Source organism: Arachis hypogaea, chromosome 13, assembly GCF_003086295.3.
Source record: "Arachis hypogaea cultivar Tifrunner chromosome 13, arahy.Tifrunner.gnm2.J5K5, whole genome shotgun sequence".
Classification (NCBI taxonomy): Eukaryota; Viridiplantae; Streptophyta; class Magnoliopsida; order Fabales; family Fabaceae; genus Arachis; species Arachis hypogaea.
Window position 1 is genome coordinate 86,549,978 of NC_092048.1, and position 11,727 is coordinate 86,561,704.

General features: G+C 37.0%; 1 non-coding gene across 1 annotated transcript; it reads right to left on the reverse strand.

Moving 5' to 3' along the window:
* Positions 1 to 2,153: 2,153 nt before the first annotated feature.
* Positions 2,154 to 2,261, reverse strand: LOC112739885 (small nucleolar RNA R71). The gene has a single exon (XR_003170821.1). It is a non-coding gene; the product is annotated as a small nucleolar RNA R71 (small nucleolar RNA).
* Positions 2,262 to 11,727: the final 9,466 nt, after the last annotated feature.

Consider the following 11,727-nt stretch of genomic DNA (forward strand, 5'->3'; position numbering starts at 1 on the left):
ATATTTTTCTTCAGAATTTTTAAGAATGAATTCTAGTGTTTCATGAAGCATGTTGAAGTCTGGCTGGCTGTAAAGCCATGTCTAATCCTTCTGGGTAGGGAATGTCAGGCGTGTCATGTCTGAGTTACATACTAAAGCTTGGCTGGCTATTAAGCCATGCCTGACCCTTTGATTGGAGCTTTAGACTAAAGAGCATAAGATTCCTGGAATTCATATAAAAAATTTTGGAATCCTTATTTTTCTTTTTCAAAATGATTTTCGAAAAAAAAATTAAAAGAAAATACAAAAAAATTTCATAAAATCATAAAAATCAAAAAATTATTTTATGTTTCTTGTTTGAGTCTTGAGTCAAGTTGAAAGTTTGGTGTCAATTGCATGTTCATCTTGCATTTTTCGAAAAATTCATGCATTCATGGTGTTCTTCATGATCTTCAAGTTGTTCTTGGTAAGTCTTCTTGTTTGATCTTGATGTTTTCTTGTTTTGCATCTTTTCTTGTTTTTCATGTGCATTTTTGCATCCATAGAGTCTAAACATGAAAGATTTCTAAGTTTGGTGTCTTGCATGTTTTCTTTGCATATAAAAATTTTTAAAAATAAGTCTTGATGTTCATCATGACATTCAAAGTGTTCTTAGTGTTCATCTTGACATTCATAGCATTCGTGCATGCATTTCTTGCTTTGATCCATAACTTTCATGCATTGCATCATTTTGCATGTTTTTCTCTCTCATCATTAAAAATTTCAAAAATTAAAAAAATATCTTCCCCTTTTTCTCTCTTAAAATTTTGAAAATTAGATTTGACTTTTTCAAAAAAATTTTAAAATCTAGTTGTTTCTTATGAGTCAAATCAAATTTTCAATTTAAAAATCTTATCTTTTAAAAATCTTTTTCAAAAATCAAATCTTTTTCATTTTTCTTAGTTATTTTCGAAAATTTTAAAAATATTTTTCAAAAATCTTTTTCTTATCTTTATCTCCTAATTTTCGAAAATAACATCATCAATTAATGTTTTGATTAAAAAATTTCAAGTTTGTTACTTACTTGTTAAGAAAGATTCAAACTTTAAGTTCTAGAATCATATTTTGTGATTTCTTGTGAATCAAGTCATTAATTGTGATTTTAAAAATCAAATCTTTTTCAAAACTAATTTCAATCATATCTTTTCAAAAATATCTTCTTATCTTATCTTTTTCAAAAATCTGATTTCAAAATATCTTTTCTAACTTCTTATCTTCTTATCTTTTCAAAATTGATTTTCAAATTTGTTTCAACTAACTAACTAACTTTTTGTTTGTTTCTTATCTTTTTCAAAACTACCTAACTAACTCTCTCTCTCTAAATTTTGAAAATATCTTCCCTCTTTTTCAAAATTTCTTTTTAATTAACTAATTATTTTAACTTTTGATTTTAAAATTTCAAAAATTACTAACCTTTTTCAAAAAACTATTTTCGAAAACCACTAACTCTTTTTCAAAAATTATTTTCAAAAATCTGAACCCCCTCTCTCTCTTTGAGTTCAGATTTTCTCTTCTTCTTTTCTTCTATTCACACAGGGACCTCTAACTGTGGTAAAAAGGATCCCTATTATTATTATTATTTTTCTGTCCCTCTTTTTCATATGAGCAGGAGCAAAGACAAGAATATTCTTGTTGAAGCAGTTCCAGAACCTGAAAGGACTCTGAAAAGGAAACTAAGAGAAGCTAAAATACAACAGTCCAGAGACAACCTTTCAGAAATTTTCGAACAGGAAGAGGAGATGGCAGCCGAAAATAATAATAATGCAAGGAGAATGTTTGGTGACTTTACTGCACCTAATTCCAATTTACATGGAAGAAGCATCTCCATCCCTGTCATTGGAGCAAACAATTTTGAGCTGAAACCTCAATTAGTTTCTCTGATGCAGTAGAACTGCAAGTTTCATGGACTTCCATCTGAAGATCCTTTTCAGTTCTTAACTGAATTCTTGCAGATATGTGATACTGTTAAGACTAATGGAGTAGATCCTGAAGTCTACATGCTCATGCTTTTCCCTTTTGCTGTAAGAGACAGAGCTAGAGTATGGTTGGACTCTCAACCTAAGGATAGCCTGAACTCTTGGGATAAGCTGGTCAAGGCTTTCTTAGCCAAGTTCTTTCCTCCTCAAAAGCTTAGTAAGCTTAGAGTGGATGTCCAAACCTTCAGACAGAATGAAGGTGAATCCCTCTATGAAGCTTGGGAGAGATACAAGGAACTGACCAAAAAGTGTCCTTCTGACATGCTTTCAGAATGGACCATCCTGGATATATTCTATGATGGTTTTTCTGAATTAGCTAAGATGTCATTGGATACTTCTGTAGGTGGATCCATTCACCTAAAGAAAACGCCTGCAAAAGCTCAAGAACTCATTGACATGGTTGCTAATAACCAGTTCATGTACACTTCTGAGAGGAATCCTTTGAGTAATGGGACGCCTCAGAAGAAGGGAGTTCTTGAAATTGATACTCTGAATGCCATATTGGCTCAAAATAAAATATTGACACAGCAAGTCAATATGATTTCTCAGAGTCTGAATGGAATGCAAGCTGCATCCAACAGTACTCAAGAGGCAACTTCTGAAGAAGAAGCTTATGATCCTGAAAACCCTGCAATAGCAGAGGTGAATTACATAGGTGAACCTTATGGAAATACCTATAACCCCTCATGGAGAAATCACCCAAATCTCTCATGGAAGGATCAACAAAAGCCTCAACAAGGCTTTAATAATGGTGGAAGAAATAGGTTTAACAATAGTAAACCTTTTCCATCATCCACTCAACAACAGACAGAGAACTCTGAACAAAATACCTCTAATTTAGCAAACTTAGTCTCTGATCTATCTAAGGCCACTGTAAGTTTCATGAATGAAACAAGGTCCTCAATTAGAAATTTGGAGGCACAAGTGGGCCAGCTGAGTAAAAGGATCACTGAAATCCCTCCTAGTACTCTCCCAAGCAATACAGAAGAAAATCCAAAAGGAGAGTGCAAGGCCATTGAATTGATCACCATGGCCGAACCTGTAAGGGAAGGAGAGGACGTGAATCCCAAGGAGGAAGACCTCCTGGGACGTCCAGTGATCAATAAGGAGCTTCCCTCTGAGGAACTAAAGAAATCTGAGGCTCATCTAGAGACCATAGAGATTCCATTAAACCTCCTTATGCCATTCATGAGCTCTGATGAGTATTCCTCTTCTGAAGAGAATGAGGATGTTACTAAAGAGCAAGTTACCAAGTACCTTGGTGCAATCATGAAGCTGAATGCCAAATTATTTGGTATTGAGACTTGGGAAGATGAACCTCCCTTGTTCACCAATGAACTAAATGATCTGGATCAACTGAGATTGCCTCAGAAGAAACAGGATCCTGGAAAGTTCGTAATACCTTGTACCATAGGCACCATGACCTTTGAGAAGGCTCTGTGTGACTTTAGGTCAGGAATAAACCTCTTGCCACTCTCTGTAATGGAGAAACTGAGAACCCTTGAGGTACAGGAAGCCAATTTCTCATTAGAAATGGCAGACAAATCCATGAAAATAGCTTATGGACAAGTAGAGGACATGTTAGTAAAGGTTAAAGACCTTTACATCCCTGCTGATTTCATAATCCTGGATACTGGGAAGGATGAGGATGAATCCATCATTCTTGGAAGACCCTTCCTAGCCACAGCAAGAGCTGTGATTGATGTGGACAGAGGAGAATTGATCCTTCAATTAAATGAGGACAACCTTGTGTTTAAAACTCAAGGATCTCTCTCTGTACCCATGGAGAGGAAGCATAAAAAGCTTCTCTCACTGTAGAGTCAACCAAAGCCCCCACAGTCAAACTCTAAGTTTGGTGTTGGGAGGCCACAACCAAACTCTAAGTTTGGTGTTGGGAAGTCTCAACAATGCTCTGAACATCTGTGAGGCTCCATGAGAGCCCACTGTCAAGCTATTGACATTAAAAAAGCGCTTGTTGGGAGGCAACCCAATTTTTATTTAATTATATTTTTATTAGTTATATGTCTTTGTAGGTTCATGATCATGTGGAGTCACAAAATAAATATAAAAATTGAAAACGGAATCAAAAACAGCAGAAGAAAAATCACACCCTGGAGGAGGAGCTCACTGGCGTTTAAACGCCAGTAAGAAGCATCTGGCTGGCGTTCAACGCCAGAACAGAGCATGGTTCTGGCGCTGAACGCCCAAAATGGGCAGCATCTGGGCGTTTGAACGCCATAATTGCACCCTGGAGAAGAGCTGGCGCTGAACGCCCAGAACAAGCATGGTTCTGGCGTTCAACGCCAGAAATGGGCAACAAATGGGCGTTTAACGCCCAGAACAAGCACCAATCTGGCGCTGAACACCCAGAGTTGTGTGCAAGGGCATTTTGCATGCCTAATTTGGTGCAAGGTTGTAAATCCTTGAACACCTCAGGATCTGTGGACCCCATAGGATCACCTCAGGATCTGTGGACCCTACAGGATCCCCACCTACATCCACTCACTTCTTCTCACCCCTCTTTCACACAATCCCATAAACACTCTTCCCCAAAACTCTTCACCAATCACCTCAATCTCTCTTCCCTATCACCACTTTACCACTCACATCCATACACCCACCCAATCCCACCCATATGGCCGAATACACACATCCCTCCATCTCCTACATATCTTCTTCTTCTTCTTCTATTCTTTCTTCTTTTGCTCGAGGGCAAGCAACTTTCTAAGTTTGGTGTGGTAAAAGCATAGCTTTTTTTGTTTTTCCATAACCATTAATGGCACCTCAAGAAAGAAGAAAGGGAAGACAAATGCTTCCACCTCTGAGCCATGGGAGATGGAAAGATTCATCTCACAAGCCCATCACTAAGAAAAGCATGGAGCAAACAAGAGAGCACATTCATGGATCTCAACAGGCACATGAAGAAGCTCACCATCAAGAAATCCCTGAGATACCTCAAGGGATGCACCTTCCTCCACAAAACTATTGGGAGCAAATCAACACCTCCCTAGGAGAATTAAGTTCCAACATGGGACAATTAAGGGTGGAACATCAAGAGCACTCCATCATCCTTCATGAAATTAGAGAAGATCAAAAAGCAATGAGGGAGGAGCAACAAAGACAAGGAAGAGACATAGAAGAGCTCAAGGACATCATTGGTTCCTCAAGAAGGAAACGCCACCATCACTAAGGTGGATTCATTCCTTGTTCTTTCTCTATTTTTTCGTTTTCTCTATGTCAAGTGCTTATCTATATTTGTGTCTTCATTACATGATCATTAGTATTTAGTAACTATGTCTTAAAGTTATGAATGTCCTATGAATCCATCACCTCTCTTAAATGAAAAATGTTTTAATTCAAAAGAACAAGAAGTACATGAGTTTCGAATTTATCCTTGAACTTAGTTTAATTATATTGATGTGGTGACAATACTTTTTGTTTTCTGAATGAATGCTTGAACAGTGCATATGTCTTTTGAAGTTGTTGTTTAAGAATGTTAAATATGTTGGCTCTTGAAAGAATGATGATAAGGAGACATATTATTTGATAATCTGAAAAATCATAAAAATGATTCTTGAAGCAAGAAAAAGCAGCAAAGAACAAAGCTTGCAGAAAAAAATAGCGAAAAAAATAGAAAGAAAAAAAAAAGAGAAAAAGGAAGCAGAAAAAGCCAAAAGCTCTTAAAACCAAGAGGCAAGAGCAAAAAGCCAATAACCCTTAAAACCAAAATGCAAGGGTAACAAAAAGGATCCCAAGGCTTTGAGCATCAGTGGATAGGAGGGCCTAAAGGAATACAATCCTGGCCTAAGCGGCTAAACCAAGCTGTCCCTAACCATGTGCTTGTGGCGTGAAGGTGTCAAGTGAAAACTTGAGACTGAGCGGTTAAAGTCAAGGTCCAAAGCAAAAGAAGAGTGTGCTTAAGAACCCTGGACACCTCTAATTGGGGACTCTAGCAAAGTTGAGTCACAATCTGAAAAGGTTCACCCAGTTATGTGTCTGTGGCATTTATGTATCCGGTGGTAATACTGGAAAACAAAGTGCTTAGGGACACGGCCAAGACTCATAAAATAGCTGTGTTTAAGAATCATCATACTGAACTAAGAGAATCAATAACACTATCTGAACTCTGAGTTCCTATAGATGCCAATCATTCTGAACCTCAATGGATAAAGTGAGATGCCAAAACTATTCAAGAGGCAAAAAGCTACAAGTCCCGCTCATCTGATTGGAGCTATGTTTCATTGATAGTTTGGAATTTATAGTATATCCTCTTCTTTTTATCCTATTTGATTTTCAGTTGCTTGGGGACAAGCAACAATTTAAGTTTGGTGTTGTGATGAGCGGATAATTTATACGCTTTTTGGCATTGTTTTTAGTATGTTTTTAGTAGAATCTAGTTACTTTTAGGGATGTTTTCATTAGTTTTTATGTTAAATTCATATTTCTGGACTTTACTATGAGTTTGTGTGTTTTTCTGTAATTTCAGGTATTTTCTGGCGGAAATTGAGGGACTTGAGCAAAAATCAGATTCAGAGGTTGAAGAAGGACTGCTGATGCTGTTGGATTTTGACCTCCCTGCACTCAGTGGATTTTCTGGAGCTACAGAACTCAAAATGGCGCGCTTCCAATTGCGTTGGAAAGTAGACATCTAGGGCTTTCCAGAAATATATAATAGTTCATACTTTGGCTGAGTTTAGACGACGTAAAAGGGCGTTAAACACCAGTTCTACGCTGCTGTCTGGAGTTAAACGCCAGAAACAAGTCACAAACCAGAGTTGAACGCCAGAAATACGTTACAACCTGGCGTTCAACTCCAGAAAGAGCCTCTACACGTGTAACATTCAAGCTCAGTCCAAGCACACACCAAGTGGGCCCCGGAAGTGGATTTATGCATCAATTACTTACTTTTGTAAACCCTAGTAACTAGTTTAATATAAATAGGACTTTTTACTATTGTATTAGACATCTTATGATCTTCGAATCATCTTTGATCACGTTTTGGGGGCTGGCCATTCGGCCATGCCTGAACCTTTCACTTATGTATTTTCAACGGTAGAGTTTCTACACTCCATAGATTAAGGTGTGGAGCTCTGCTGTTCCTCAAAGATTAATGCAAAGTACTACTATTTTTCTATTCAATTCAACTTATTCCGCTTCTAAGATATTCATTCGCACTTCAACCTGAATGTGATGAACGTGACAATCATCATCATTCCCTATGAACGCGTGCCTGACAACCACTTCCGTTCTACCTTAGATTGAATGAGTATCTCTTGGATCTTTTAATCAGAATCTTCGTGGTATAAGCTAGATTGATGGCGGCATTCATGAGAGTCCGGAAAGTCTAAACCTTGTCTGTGGTATTCCGAGTAGGACTCTGGGATTGAATGACTGTGACGAACTTCAAACTCGCGAGTGCTGGGCGTAGTGACAGACGCAAAAGGAGGGTAAATCCTATTCCAGCATGATCGAGAACCTCAGATGATTAGCCGTGCTGTGACAGTGCATTTGGACCATTTTCACAAGAGGATAGGATGCAGCCATTGGCAAGGGTGATGCCTCCAGACGATTAGCCATGCAGTGACAGCGCATCGAACCATTTTCCAGAGAGGATTAAAAGTAGCCATTGTCAGCGGTGATGTCCTTACATACAGCCAGCCATGGAAAGGAGTAAGACTGATTGGATGAAGACAGCAGGAAAGCAGAGGTTCAGAGGAACGAAAGGCATCTCTATACACTTATCTGAAATTCTCACCAATGATATACATAAGTGTTTCTATCCTTATTTTATTATTTATTTTCAAAAACTCCATAACTATTTTATATCCGCTTGACTGAGATTTACAAGATGACCATAGCTTGCTTCATACCGACAATCTCCGTGGGATCGACCCTTACTCACGTAAGATTTATTACTTGGATGACCTAGTGCACTTGCTGGTTAGTTGTATCGAAGTTGTGAATGAAAAATGATTTATTAAGACGTGCGTACAGAGTTTCTGGCGCCGTTGCCTGAGATCACAATTTCGTGCACCATGGCCGTACAGATAGGCGACGCGAACGCGTGCTCCACGCGGATGCGTCGCAGTGACGAAAATCAGCGTAGCAGATTTCGCCCCAGCGATTTTTGGGCTGTTTCTGACCCAGTTCTCGGCCCAGAAAACACAAATTAGAGGCTATAAAGTGGGGGAATGCATCCATTCATCATTGAAAAATTCATACAACTTTCATATTCACATAATTTTAGGTTTTAGATGTAGTTTTAGAGAGAGAGAGGTTCTCTCCTCTCTCTTAGGATTTAGGATTAGGATTTCTCTTATTTTAGGATTGCTTCTACAATCACAGGTTCAAAGTTCCTTTAATTTATTTTCTACTTTTATTTATTCCAATGCTTTTACTTGTTAATGTTCCTAAATTGGCTTATAAACTTTTCCATGTTAAGATTTGAATGTTCTATTTAATATAATTTGAGATATTTCATAATTAAGATTTCTTTCTTTTATTTATGTTACTATTGCTTCCCATTTGAAGGCATTTTTATTCAAGTAGATTTTCTCTCTTTTTTCTTTGGTTAAGTAATTGGAGACACTTGAGTTATCAAACTCCTTGTGTTTGATGATTGTTATCTTTGCTAGTTGATTTGTATTCCAATAACTCTAGTCTTTCCATAGGAATTGACTAGGACCAGAGGAATCAAATTGATTCATCCACTTGACTTACCTTCATAGTTAGAGGATAACAAGGTGGGAGTAAAATCTAATTTTCATCACAATTGATAAGGATAACTAGGATAGGACCTCAATTTCTCATACCTTGCCAAGAGATTTTTCTAATTATTAATTTATTTTTCTTGTCATTTAATTTACTTGTTTCTTATTTAAAAAAACCCAAAAACATAACTTTTTACATAACCAATAATAAATCATACCTCCCTGCAATTCCTTGAGAAGACGACCCGAGGTTTCAATACTTTGGTTATAAATTTTATTGGGTTTTGTTACTTGTGACAACCAAACTTTTGTAAGAAAGGAATTCTTGTCGGTCTAGAAGCTATACTTACAACGGAAATTTATTTGTGAAAATTCTAGATCGCGTGAGAGTTTCGTTCTTTAGTGACCTAAAGGGTCTATGGTCACGGTTTTGAAGGGTGACCTAAAAGGGTCTATGGTCACAGTTTTACGAAAGGATGACCTTAGTTCTAACCTAATCTTAAGCCTAATTACTATTCAAGAATATTTTTGTAGCTAAATTGAGTTTTGATAATTTGAATTTAAATTAATTAAAATTTAAAAATTTTAATAATTGAAAACTAATTCGAATTTTATATAATTTAATTTAAATATTAACATTTTAAATTTAATTTTATAAATAAAAATATTAAATAAAATACTTTTAATTAAATGAGAGAGGGAGGAGCCGCGCTGCTGCCGCCATCCATCCCGCCTCGCCATTGTCGCCCTTGTCGTCGCTGTCGCAGCTCGTCGTCCTTTGTCTCGCTCTGTCACCGTCGCAAGCTCGTCTTTCTGCTTCGGCCATCAATGCTTTCTTTGTCGTGAGTTGGTGTAACATCCCATGTTTTTGAATAATTAAATTGATTATATTTGTTGAAATTAAAGTTCCGGTGATAGCCAATGAGTTATAGCTCAAATGGCATAGTCTCCCCATACTCAATTAAGAGGTTGCGGGTTCGAGTCTCCTATCTTTGGTAAAAAAAAATTCCGGTGATAGAAAAAAAATTTATATCATTTAATTTGAATAATTAATATTTTGATAATAAACTATGTTTTATAAAATGTGATTAATATGTTTATTTTATAATTTAAATTAAAAATAATTAATTAAATTTAGTAATATGTTAATAAATAATGTTCTTAAATATTTTTGATAGAATATATTTAATTTTAAAATTACTCTACCCTCCAATTTTATTAAAATATCTATTCATATCTATTTTTATTCCTTTATAAAATCCCTAATTTTTAACTTTAATTTTCAAATTGAATTAGAAACCTAATTCCCAAATTGAAGAACCCTAACCCTAATCCCTCCTCACCACACTCAGCCGCATCCCCTTTCCCTTTAATCCCATTCAAACGTAACACAGCAGCAGAGAAGGAGAACTGTGATCGAAAGAGAGGAAGAGCCACGCTGCCGCCATTGTCCAGCCGCCTCGCCACCACCGTCGTGCTGCCACTGCGCCATCGTCGCTCCCAACTCACCGCCATTCTCCACGTCGTTGCCGCCACTGTTCGCAATGAGGAGAGAGAGAGACGTTGAGACAGAGCAGCACCGAGAGGGAGCAGAGCCTCCATCATCGTCAATTCGTGCTCACCAGAGGAAGCCGCTGCCGCCGATGAGTTGTCGTTGCTGTGACGCGTCCGAGAGGAGAGGAGTCGTGCGTTGAAATTCGTCGCGTCTTGCCGCCAAGGGTTCCATCGCAGCCAACTCGTCGCAGTTGGTGTCGCCGCCGTCCCTGTTGGATTCCACCATGGAGAAGAGAACGACACGAGGGAGAGAGGAAGAGAAAGCCGTGCGAGCCAGAGGAGGCACTGTCCTCGCTGTTGCTACCACGGTCGCTGGTGAGTCGTGCACCGTCATCAGAGTCAGAAGACAGTATCAGCCTTCTTGTTCTGCTTCCGATTCCTCCATTTCTAAAACTGTAACACTCATTCTTGTTCTGGTTCAAACTTGTTCCTTTGCCATGTTCTTGTTCTAATCATAGTCACATATTCTTATTTTAGTTATGCTACTTTGCTTCAAAATTGCTGTTGTAACTCGTATTGGTTTTGGAACTGTTGTGGCTGCTGCTGGTTTTGTTCGAGGCTACTGCTGTTGTGAGAAAGGAAAAAGGAATTTGTCGCGGTTAAGGAATTCTTCGAGTTCTGGTTATTTGAGGTAGGGGATTTATTTTAAAATTAACTGTTTTAATTAATGAATACCAATGAAGTTTAGTGAGTAATTGCAAATAATTCATAAATGTCTTGTTTGGTTAATTGATGAAAATTGATGAAATTGAGATTATTGGTGATTGTGAATATGGTTGAATGTGATGAAATTATGATGAGATTGATTTGTAGTTATGTTTGAGGATGATGATTTGTGTTGGTTATGTGATTTGATGATGATGAGGGTATGCTTGAAATGCTGTTGGAAGTTGATGAACTATTATGAATATGTATGTGTAATTTTGTGAATTATTGATTTCGAATTCTTAGAACTATACTACTAATTCTAATAAATATGTTTAATGAAATGGAAGTTAGAATTGTGATATTGGAAGAGTTCTAGGCTTAGATACAAAAGTGGGAGTGTAAGGTTGCTTAATTGTCATTAAATTGAAATATGATTAGTTAATTATTGAATGAAATATATTTGAGAAAAGTTAGTTAGTGTGATTACTCTGAATTATGATTGAAGCTGGATGTGGTTCTGAATTACTCTGAAAAGTTTGCTTATTTTATTTCCTTGTGATTGTGCTGTTTGTCTTATTGTGACTTGCTTGTATGTTGAATTGAATCTTTTACTTGTACTATTAGTTTATGAATGTATTAAAGTGATTACGAGTTGCTGTTTTGATTAATAATTAATTATGTGGCTAAGAGATGGTTAATGTGACTAGTTTTATATTTAGAATCTGTTTTGAGTTTAGAGATTTTAAAAGAGGTAATTATTTAAAGTAAGACCAAGAGCATTTTCAAAAAAATTGATAAAAAATATAGTTGAATTTGTTGAA